Source organism: Hylobates moloch, unplaced genomic scaffold, assembly GCF_009828535.3.
Source record: "Hylobates moloch isolate HMO894 unplaced genomic scaffold, HMol_V3 SCAFFOLD_4, whole genome shotgun sequence".
Taxonomy (NCBI): domain Eukaryota; kingdom Metazoa; phylum Chordata; class Mammalia; order Primates; family Hylobatidae; genus Hylobates; species Hylobates moloch.
Genome location: NW_026652279.1, coordinates 3,139,525 through 3,151,296, shown reverse-complemented (window position 1 = coordinate 3,151,296; position 11,772 = coordinate 3,139,525). Strand labels below are relative to the sequence as shown.

The following is an 11,772-nucleotide window of genomic DNA, read 5'->3' as shown; positions in this document are numbered from 1 at the left end:
TGTTTGGCTGTTCTTATAAATTTGTTTGAGTTCTTTGTAGACTCTGGATACTAGCCCTTTGTCAGATGAATAGATTGCAAAAATTTTCCCCCATTCTACAGGTTGCCGGTTTACTCTGAAGGTAGTTTCTTTTGCTGTGCAGAAGCTCTTTAGTTTAATTAGATTGCATTTGTCAACTTTGGCTTTTGTTGCCATTGCTTTTGGTGTTTTAGTCATGAAAGTCTTTGCCCATGCCTATGTCCTGAATAGTATTGCCTAGGTTTTCTTCTAGAGTTTTTATGGTTTTAGGTCTAACATTTAAGTCTTTAATCCATCTTGAATTAATTTTTGTATAACATGTAAGGAAGGGATCCAGTTTCAGCTTTCTACGTATGGCTAGCCAGTTTTCCCAGCACCATTTATTAAATAGGGAATCCTTTCCCAATTTCTTGTTTTTGTCAGGTTTGTCAAAGATCAGATAGGTGTAGATATGTGGCATTATTTCTGAGGGCTCTGTTCTGTTCCATTGATCTATGTCTCTGTTGTGGTACCAGTACCATGCTGTTTTGGTTACTGTAGCCTTGTAGTATAGTTTGAAGTCAGGTAGCGTGATGCCTCCAGCTTTGTTCTTTTGGCTTAGGATTGACTTGGCGATGCGGGCTCTTTTTTGGTTCCATATGAACTTTAAAGTAGTTTTTTCCAATTCTGTGAAGAAAGTCATTGGTAGCTTGATGGGGATGGCATTGAATCTATAAATGACCTTGGGCAGTATGGCCATTTTCACGATATTGATTCTTCCAACCCATGAGCATGGAATGTTCTTCCATTTGTTTGTATCCTCTTTGATTTCATTGAGCAGTGGTTTGTAGTTCTCCTTGAAGAGGTCCTTCACATCCCTTGTAAGTTGGATTCCTAGGTATTTTATTCTCTTTGAAGCAATTGTGAATGGGAGTTCACTCATGATTTGGCTCTCTGTTTGTCTGTGATTGGTGTACAAGAATGCTTGTGATTTTTGTACATTGATTTTGTATCCTGAGACTTTGCTGAAGTTGCTAATCAGCTTAAGGAGATTTTGGGCTGAGACAATGGGGTTTTCTAGATATACAATCATGTCATCTGAAACAGGGACAATTTGACTTCCTCTTTTCCTAATTGAATACCCTTTATTTCCTTCTCCTGCCTGATTGCTCTGGCCAGAACTTCCAACACTATGTTAAATAGGAGCAGTGAGAGAGGGCATCCCTGTCTTGTGCCAGTTTTCAGAGGGAATGCTTCCAGTTTTTGCCCATTCAGTATGATATTGGCTGTGGGTTTGTCATCGATAGCTCTTATTATTTTGAGATACGTCCCATCAATACCTAATTTATTGAGAGTTTTTAGCATGAAGGGTTGTTGAATTTTGTCAAAGGCCTTTTCTGCATCTATTGAGACTTCTCAAAAGAAGACATTTATGCAGCCAAAAAACACATGAAGAAATGCTCATCATCACTGGCCATCAGAGAAATGCAAATCAAAACCACAGTGAGATACCATCTCACACCAGTTAGAATGGCCATCATTAAAAAATCAGGAAACAACAGGTGCTGGAAAGGATGTGGAGAAATAGGAACACTTTTACACTGTTGGTGGGACTGTAAACTAGTTCAACCATTGTGGAAGTCAGTGTGGCGATTCCTCAGGGATCTAGAACTAGAAATACCATTTGAGCCAGCCATCCCATTACTGGGTATATACCCAAAGGACTATAAATCATACTGCTATAAAGACACATGCACATGTATGTTTATTGCGGCACTATTCACAATAGCAAAGAGTTGGAACCAACCCAAATGTCCAACAACGGTAGACTGGATTAAGAAAATGTGGCACATATACACCATGGAATACTATGCAGCCATAAAAAATGATGAGTTCATGTCCTTTGTAGGGACATGGATTAAACTGGAAAACATCATTCTCAGTAAACTATCGCAAGGACAAAAAACCAAACACTGCATGTTCTCACTCATAGGTGAGAATTGAACAATGAGAACTCATGGACACAGAAAGGGGAACATCACACTCCGGGGACTGTTGTGGGGTTGGGGGAGGGGGGAGGGACAGCATTAGGAGATACACCTAATGCTAAATGACGAGTTAATGGGTGCAGGAAATCAACATGGCACATGGATACATATGTAACAAACCTGCACATTGTGCACATGTTCCCTACAACCTAAAGTATAATAATGATAAAAAAAAATGAATGAGCTCATGTTCTTTACAGGAACATGGATGCAGCTGGAGGCCATCATTCTTAGTAAACTAACATAGGAACAGAAAACCAAATACTTTATTTTCTCACTTATAAGTGGGAGGCAAATGATGAGAACACATGGATACATAGAGGGATACAACACACACGGGGGCCTATCACAGAGTGGAGGATGGGAGGAGGGTGAGGATCAAGAAAAATAACAGATACTAAGCTTAATATCTGGTTGATGTAATAATCTGTACAACAAACCCCCATGACACAAGTTTACCTATATAACAAACTTGTATATGTACCCCCGAACCTAAAGTAAAAGTTAAATGAAATAAAGCCATGTTTTTCTTGTTTTAAAATTAAAGAATAAAAATAAATAATGAAGTATAAATCTAATTGATTTTACAGAAAATAGCTTTCCCTGTAAACAGAGTGGAACTGTTTATAATCAGTTACCAATAAAGAAATGTTTAGCTCCTTGTCACTTAAAGATAAAAAGATAATTTTTTTCAGATTTAATATTAATTAGCACCAACAGTCCCACAGCATATGCAAATTATTTATCTATGTAAATATATTATATATGTATATATGTATATTGTGTGTATATATGTATATTGTGTGTATATATAACATATGGTGTACATAGAAAAATCATATATAGTAATTTTAATTTTTTGAGACAGAATCTTGCTCTCTTAACTCAGGTTGGAGTGCAGTGGTGATCATAACTCACTGCAGCCTCATGCTCCTGGACGCTGATGATTCTCCCACCTCCAGCTTCCCAAGGCATTAGAACTATAGGCATGCACCACCAAATCTGGCTAATTTTTTTTGTTTTTTTTGTAGAGACTGGAGTCTTGCTAATTTGCCCATGCTGGTCTTGAACTCCTAGCCTCAAATAATTCTCTTGCCTCAGCCTCCCAAAGTGCTGGAATTACAGGTATGAGCCACTGCACCTAGGCGATGTATACTAATTCTTAAAAGCCAGATTTGAATTTAACTTTTCAATAGTGGTTGGTGACCCTTTGATCATGGAGACCTCAGCAAGAGGCCATAAGCCAAGTGTCCAGTTTTCATTAGTTTGGGACCAGGAGTGTGGGCCTGGACCCTCCCTGCTGGAAAAGACAGTTTAAGATTATACAATCAAAGCTGCTTCTCTCTCTCTCTTTTTATTTATTATTTATTTATTTTGTTTTATTATTATACTTTAAGTTCTAGGGTACATGTGCACAACTTGCAGGTTTGCTACATATGTATACATGTGCTACGTTGGTGTGCTGCACCCATTAACTCGTCGTTTACATTAGGTATATCTCCTAATGCTATCCCTCCCCCATCCCCCCACCCAACGATAGGCACCAGTGTGTGATGTTCCCCTTCCTGTCTCCAAGAGTTCTGTAGACGTCTATTAGGTCCGCTTGGTGCAGAGCTGAGTTCAATTCCTGGATATCCTTGTTAACTTTCTGTCTCGTTGATCTGTCTTATGTTGGCAGTGGAGTGTTAAAGTCTCCCATTATTATTGTGTGGGAGTCTAAGTCTCTTTGTAGGTCTCTAAGGACTTGCTTTATGAATATGGGTGCTCCTGTTTTGGGTGCACATATATTTAGGATAGTTAGCTCTTCTTGTTGAATAGATCTCTTTACCATTATGTAATGGCATTCTTTGTCTCTTTTGATCTTTGTTGGTTTAAAGTCTGTTTTATCAGAGACTAGCATTGCAACTCCTGCCTTTTTTTATTTTCCATTTGCTTGGTAGATCTTCCTCCCTCCCTTTATTTTGAGCCTATGTGTGTCTCTGCACGTGAGATGGGTCTCCGGAATACAGCACACTGATGGGTCTTGATGCTTTTCCGATTTCCCAGTCTGTGTCTTTTAATTGGAGCATTTAGCCCATTTACATTTAAGGTTAGTATTGTTATGTGTGAATTTGATCCTGTCATTATGATGTTTGCTGGTTATTGTGCTTGTTAGTTGATGCATTTTCTTCTTAGCATCGATGGTCTTTACATTTTGGCATGTTTTTCCAGTGGCTGGTACCAGTTGTTCTTTTCCAGGTTTAGTGCTTCCTTCAGGAGCTCTTTTAGGGCAGGCCTGGTGGTGACAAAATCTCTCAGCATTTGCTTGTTTGTAAAGGATTTTATTTCTCCTTCACTTATGAAGCTTAGTTTGGCGGGATAGGAAATTCTGGGTTGAAAATTTTTTTCTTTAAGAATGTTGAATATTGGCCCCCACTCTCTTCGGGCTTGTAGAGTTTCTGCCGAGAGATCCAGTGTTCCTCTGATGGGCTTCCCTTTGTGGGTAACCTGACCTTTCTCTCTGGCTGCCCTTAACATTTTTTCCTTCATTTCAACTTTGGTGAATCTGACAATTATGTGTCTTGGAGTTGCTCTTCTCAAGGAGTATCTTTGTGGCATTCTCTATATTTCCTGAATTTGAATGTTGGTCTGCCTTGCTAGATTGGGGAAATTCTCCTGGATAATATCCTGCAGAGTGTTTTCCAACTTGGTTCCATTCTCCCCGTCACTTTCAGGTACACCAATCAGACATAGATTTGGTCTTTTCACATAGTCCCATATTTCTTGGAGGCTTTGTTCATTTCTTTTTACTTTTTTCTCTAAACTTCTCTTCTCACTTCATTTCACTCATGTCGTCTTCAATCACTGATACCCCTTCTTCCAGTTGATCGAATCGGTTACTGAAGCTTGTGCATTCATCAGTAGTTCTCAAGCCAAGGTTTTCAGCTCCATCAGGTCATTTAAGGACTTCTCTACACTTGTTATTTTAGTCAGCCATTCATCTAATCTTTTTTCAAGGTTTTTAGCTTCTTTGCAATGGGTTTGAACTTCCTCCTTTAGCTCAGAGAAGTTTGATTGTCTGAAGCCTTCTTCTCTCAACTCGTCAAAGTCATTCTGTGTCCAGCTTTGTTCCGTTGCTGGCGAGGAGCTGCATTCCTTTGGAGGGGAAGAGGCGCTCTGATTTTTGGAATTGTCAGTTTTTCCACTCTGTTTTTTTCCTCATCTTTGTGGTTTTATCTACCTTTGGTCTTTGATGATGATTATGTACAGATGGGGTTTTGGTGTGGATGTCCTTTCTATTTGTTAGTTTTCCTTCTAATAGTCAGGACCCTCAGCTGCTGGTATTTTGGAGTTTGCTAGAGGTCCACTCCAGACCCTTTTTGCCTGGTTATCAGCAGCGGAGGCTGCAGAACAGCGAATATTGCTGAACAGCAAATGTGGCTGCCTGATCGTTCCTCTGCAAGCTTCATCTCAGAGGGGTACCTGGCCGTGTGAGGTGTCAGTCTGCCCCTACTTGGGGGTGCCTCCCAGTTAGGCTACTTGGGGGTCAGGGACCCACTTAAGGAGGCAGTCTGTCCATTCTCAGATCTCTAACTCCCTGCTGGGAGAATCACTACTCTCTTCAAAGCTGTCAGACAGGGACATTTAAGTCTGCAGAGGTTTCTGCTGCCTTTTGTTCAGCTATGCCCTACCCCCAGAGGTGGGGTCTACAGAGACAGGCAGGCGTCCTTGAGCTGTGGTGGGCTCCACTGAGTTCGAGCTTCCTGGCTGCTTTGTTTACTTACTCAAGCCTCAGCAATGGTGGGTGCCCCTTCCCCAGCCTCAGTGCTGCCTTGCAGTTCGATCTCAGACTGCTGTGCTGGCAATAAGCGAGGCTCCATGTGTGTGGGACCCGCTGAGCCAGGCGCGGGATATAATCTCCTGGTGTGCCATTTGCTAAGACCCTTGGAAAAGTGCAGTATTAGGGTGGGAGTGACTTGATTTTCCAGGTGCTGTCTGTGCCGGCTTCCCTTGGCCAGGAAAGGGATTTCCCTTTCCCTTTGCACTTCCCAGGTGAGGTGATGCCTTGCCCTGCTTTGGCTCTCACTCAGTGGACTGCACCCACTGTCCTGCACCCACTGTCCGACATGCCCCAGTGAGATGAACCCGGTACCTCAGTTGGAAACGCAGAAATCATCCATCTTCTGCGTCGCTCATGCTGGGAGCTATAGACTGGAGCTCTTCCTATTCAGCCACCTTGGAATTGTCCCCGTCTTTTTTTTTTTTTTTTTTTTTTTTTTTGAGATTGAGTCTCACTTTGTTGCCTAGGCTGAAGTGCATTGGTGCAATCTCAGCTCACAGCAGCCTCCACCTCCTGGGTTTGATCAATTCTCCTGCTTCAGCCTTCGGCGTAGCTGGCTGTAATTTTTTTAGTAGAGGTGGGGTTTCACCATGTTGGCCAGGCTGGTCTTGAACTCCTGACCTCAGGTGTTGTACCTGCCTTGGCCTCCCAAAGTGCTGGGATTACAGGTGTGAGCTGCCGCTCCTGGACTCTTTATTCTAGCTCACTTTTCCCAACCCCTTCAGTTGAGGCCTGAGTGCTGCCATTTTAGAAAAAGATGGCACCTGGCTAAGTCTATGCTCTTCTAGCACAAAGCATGAACATGTACTTTTGTGAGACAGTGCTACCTTACTATCAGTGAGGTGGCTGTACCAGAATAAAGCCTCCTGGCTCAACACCCTAGAGGGTAAAGCCGCCCAGGCTTCCTTCACAGGAAACCCAGACAGATGTTCATCCATATTACCTTAAGGCATTTTCCATTCCACCAGTGGAAAACACTGCCCTAGATCCATTCCCTACCTCTCTGTTCTCTGTGTCCCCGGCTGGACATTGCTCGAAGCAACTATTATAGAGTGAGTTGGTTCGATCTTGCCTAAGTGTGTCCCAGGACTCTTATCATTCTGCCACCAGAAAGTTGATACGCTCAAAATTGGTCCTTAGGACCACTGACCTTAGCACTCTCCCTCTGTGAGGGTACAATTTAGGAATAACTTTTGTTGGCAGAATTGTGGCAGGATCTTTGTGCCTGTGTCACACAATCAATTAGACACTTTGCAAAGTAGAGGCATTATTATTATCCCAAGCAGATGGTGAAATGTTACTCCATCCTTCTGTGCCTGCTGTAACTTCCTTGCACAGCATCATTTAGGGTGTTTCTTTGCAAATTGCAGTTTGTTTGAGAAAGATTTAAAGCCCCGAGGGTTTGGTGAAAAGCTCGTGGTTATGAGTGCATCTACTTTGTCTGTCAGTAGCAAAAAGGGCGCCTGTGATTAATACTGACCTTGCCCTGCAAGTCAGGTAGAGTGCAGATGAGGCCCTCGTTTCTTCACAGCTATTCTGGGGTAAGAGAAACTTGGAAGATCATCTCCCTGTGGCCTCTGGAAGAAGGTTAAGTGAGCGTTGAGCCAGGAATGCAGGCATTTCTTGTAATGAGCTTCTCTATAGAACAAGATAGCGAATCCGTTACCCAGAATTCTAGAGGGCTGCTTCCAGAAGAAAGGTATTCAGGCCAGGCTCCCTGCCTTGCAGGAGTGATACCCTGAAGAGAGGGGACAGGTGTCATGAGCACAGTAAATGTGGTGGCAGCGGAAAAGCAGGATGGCACTGAGGGCATCGTGGGTGGCGATAGGTTAGAATGAGAGATAGGGAAAGATGAATTTTTTTTTTTTAAAGCAGATGCTTTAAGGCTGGGGCAATGGATGGGTGAGGAAGAATTTTAGGCTGTGCTGCTGTGCAATGCACTGGCAAATGCCTACAGAGTCATTCTTTGTGGATATGTTGTTGGGCAGATGCAAGTCTCGAGGCAACCCTGCTTCATTTGGGTTACCTGTGCATAAAATCCTGTTTGCACAGGTTCTGGGAGGAATGAAGGAGATTGAAAAGGCCCTTGTGGAATCTGTATCTTATATATAGGTGAGACAGGCTTAGAATTGTTCCATAGTAATGCACAGTCAAGCACAGCATCATGTTTATGGAAATCCCAGAGGTGGTCCCGGGGATGTGTCAGAGGAGAAAGTTTGAATGAGGCTTTCTTGTATAAAAAGAGGTTTTGTGACCAGATTCACAGCTACTTCTGTCCACTTTTCAACATTGTATAGATATTATTATACATGGCATGTCTCAGAATTAGTGGATCCTCTGGGGGAAGTAGTAGTAAATGGATAGAATAATTGATGAATCCCTGCCATTCGTCTGATAGTGTGTGCCATATGTAGTTAGAGAAGGCAAAAACCTTCACCACCATCTGAATATAATAGTCTTTGCAAATACTTCCATTGCAGTATCTAATTCTTAGTCCTCACATACAGTGGTCTCCCCTTATTCATGGTTTTGCTTTCTGTGGTTTCAGTTAACCATGGTCAACTGTGGTCCAAAAATATTAACTATAAAATTCCAGAAATAAACAATGTATGAATTTTAAATTGCACACCGTCCTAAGTAGCATGATGGAATCTCACGCTGTCTCGCTCCGTTGTGAGGAGGTGAATCATCCCTTTGTCCAGCATATGCACTGTAGATGCTCCCTGTCCATTCATCACTTAATCATTATCTCAGTTATCAGATCGGCTGTCATGGTGTAATGGTGCTTGTGTTCAAGGAACCCTTGTTTTACTTAATAATGGCCCCAGCACAAGAGTAGTAATGCTGGCATAGTGTTATAATTGCTCTATTTTATCATTAGCTGTTATTGTCAATATTTACTCTGCCTAATTTATGAATTAAACTTTCTCATGGGTATGCATGTGTAGGAGAAACATAGTACTATGCTTGGTTTCAGGCATCCACTGGGGATCTTGAAGCATCTGTCCTGCGGATAACCAGGGTCTTCTATACTATGCGTTGAGTACTGTGCTGAATACCATATGGGAATTGTCTAATTTTATTGCTCTAAGATTCTTCTTAGGTGGATATTATGAGCATTCCACCTTTGCATGTGAGACTCCAAGAAGTTATTGTTCTGTCAGTTATCCAAGGTTGCATAGACAGTAAGTGGCAGAGGCAGAATTCAAACTCCCAGATCTGAGTTTGTAACCATTTCCAAATACTGTCTCCTTCACACCAGAGTGATATCTTCAGAAACTCTACTGCATCCTGGTTATTACTTTATATTGAAAACTGTATACCTCTAACCCAGTGATGCTTCACCATTTTTGGACCCCTCTTCAGAGAAAAATACACACACACACACACACACATACACACACACACACACACACACACTCGGTTGCATTCATACGTGTATATATGTGCATATGTGTAATTTTTTCTTTTTAATTTCAGAGGTTTTAAGGATCCCAAGTTGAGGACACCTAACCTACAGGGAAAACTCATTTGAACTTGGAGTCTAGTTGCTGTTTACTTGCTTATGAGGGCACTAATTCTTGCTGATATTAACAAACCCTTTCAAGTATTTCCAGTGTAGCAGAGTCAAACTTCAAACCTGGCTGTTGGTCTAATATATAATAAGACTAGTAACCATTTATTTATTATGTGTACCTAACTATTAGGGTTGACAGTGGATATATACACTGGTGAAATCCTAGTGGTTATACGCAGTGGGCATCTGTAATGATTTGGTCGGGGTGAATATCATGCCTGCTAACAACTTTTTGAGGTAGATGATGTTACATATTATGCCCATTGTTCAAATGAGAATCCTCAGGCTCAGAGCACTTCCTCAATAGCTTACATGTGGCAGATGCCTGTCAATCTAATTTCAAATCTGCTCTGATCTACTCTCCTATCCTGGCTTTGAATGTACCTTTCCTTCTAAACCTGTTACAGGTTCTGCATTATATCACATTGCTTTCTGTTTCTCAATCTCTTTCTGTTTCTCGACCTTGTCATTATAGGCATTTTGGCTTGGATAATTCTGTTGTGGGGGCTTGTCATCTGTATTGTAAGATGCTTCCCTGTAAGCAGCATGCCTGGCCTCTACCCACTGGATGCCAGAAGCACCCTCTACCCTCCAGGTTTTGACAACCACAGATGTCTCCAGACCTTGCCAAATGTCCTCTGGTGAGCAAAATCACTCCCTGTTGAGAACTACTGCTTTCTTGCTCTTTTGTATGCTCTCTCGGTCTCTCTCTCTGTCTCTCTCCATACATAGAATTATAAACGTTTATCACTGTGTGCTCACTGTTTGCCAGAAAAAGTGTCAAGACCCTTCCATGCATTATATCAAGTCCTCAAAACATCCCACCACGTTATTTACTTCATTTACGGATGAGGCGAGACCTGGGTATTTTGGCAGATTAATAAGTTGCTTAGAGTCACACAGCTGCTAAGGGTGGACCACACTGGGATTTGTCTTAGCTCTGTGTGCCCTCAGGGCCCTGGGCTTTATGAGAAATGTTTTCACTGAGCTACAGAGTTGTTTAGGGCTTCAAATTAATCAGACTCTGTATATTTTCATTGTTTGGGATTTGTTCAGCTAGTAAGCTGGAAGAAAATTTTAATGAAATTGTAGGTCATGTATTTCGTTATTATTTATTTTTATTATTCTTACATTCTTGCTTTTATTGTCAGTCCTTTCTCACTAAAACATCATCATCCACAAAAAAATTATCAAAACAAAATGTTGCCTTTGACCGTAATTTATGAGCATAAATATCATCTTATTGAACTTAAAACATGAAAGAGATTTCTTTATAAGAGAACAAACTATTTCTCTAAATCATCTTCAGATAACTTTTTCAATGGGTGCTTTATGTGCTTCTTAATAGCACAGATTACTACTAAATAACATGAACATAAAGGCAATAAATTTTCTGGAAATTCTAATAGGGAAGTTTTTTAACAAAATAATTTATTGTCAGCAAGCAGTATATGTATATATATATATATATATATATACATATTTTTTTTTTTCTTTTTAAGGGACATGTATACTTTAGAGCTCTGGGGCCTTTTTGCTTTTCTCAAATTGAGTTTTAACAACAACTTCAAAATTAAAAACATGTATTAAAAGAGTAATTACCAAATAGAAAGGATGATAGAGAAGAGGGTGCAGACTTAATTGAGCTTGATGTAGTAGGTTGTTGGGATGTAATGGTGTAAGAATAATAATTCTTGGTATTTGTACCTGCTCAGTATCTGTACTCCTCTTCTTTGAGTTATAAAGTGGATCTTTCCCTTGGGGAATAGCCTTCTCCACCAAACACAGTATTATTGGAGCTGTCAAACACCTTGCCTTCCCCAGGCCAAGCAGTGGTCATGTGACCAAGGCAGTGCCCAAGTCCCAAACCCCACCCCCCTACCCCCACCCCACCACTCTTTTTTTCATGGATTCTGAATCTTGAGTACATTGACCCAAGGATGGAAAATGGTTGTTGCTGATTCTTCCTGATGATAGTAGCCTGAAGAACTAACTGACCATGAGTTCCTGGGAGCCTGACTCCTGTTGCTTCTTTTTTTTTTTTTTTTTTTATTAGACAAGGTCTCACTCTGTTGTCCAGGCTGGAGCGCAGTGGCATGATCATGAGTCACTGTAGCCCCAACCTCCCAGACTCAAACAATTCTCCCATCTCAACCTCTCTAGTAACTGGGACTACAGCTGGGTGCCACTATGCCCAGCTAAATTTTTGTAGAGACTGGGTTTTGCCATGGTGTCCAGGCTGGTCTCAAACTCCTGGGCTCAAGTGATCCCTCTGCCTCGGCCTCCTAAAGTGCTGAGATTACAGGTGTGAGCCACTGCCCCCAGCCTCC

General features: G+C 41.5%; 1 protein-coding gene across 6 annotated transcripts in view; it reads left to right on the top strand.

Moving 5' to 3' along the window:
* Nucleotides 1–11,772, top strand: part of FHIT (fragile histidine triad diadenosine triphosphatase) — a 1,522,387-nt gene that overhangs the window by 163,213 nt on the left and 1,347,402 nt on the right. The window contains exon 3 of one of the 6 annotated variants that reach the window (XM_058437113.1): nt 3,077–3,170. The exons of the other annotated variants lie outside the window; for them this stretch is intronic. The gene's annotated coding sequence lies outside the window, so the exon portion shown is untranslated. The remainder of the gene's footprint in view (nt 1–3,076; nt 3,171–11,772) is intronic. 6 annotated transcript variants of the gene reach the window in all.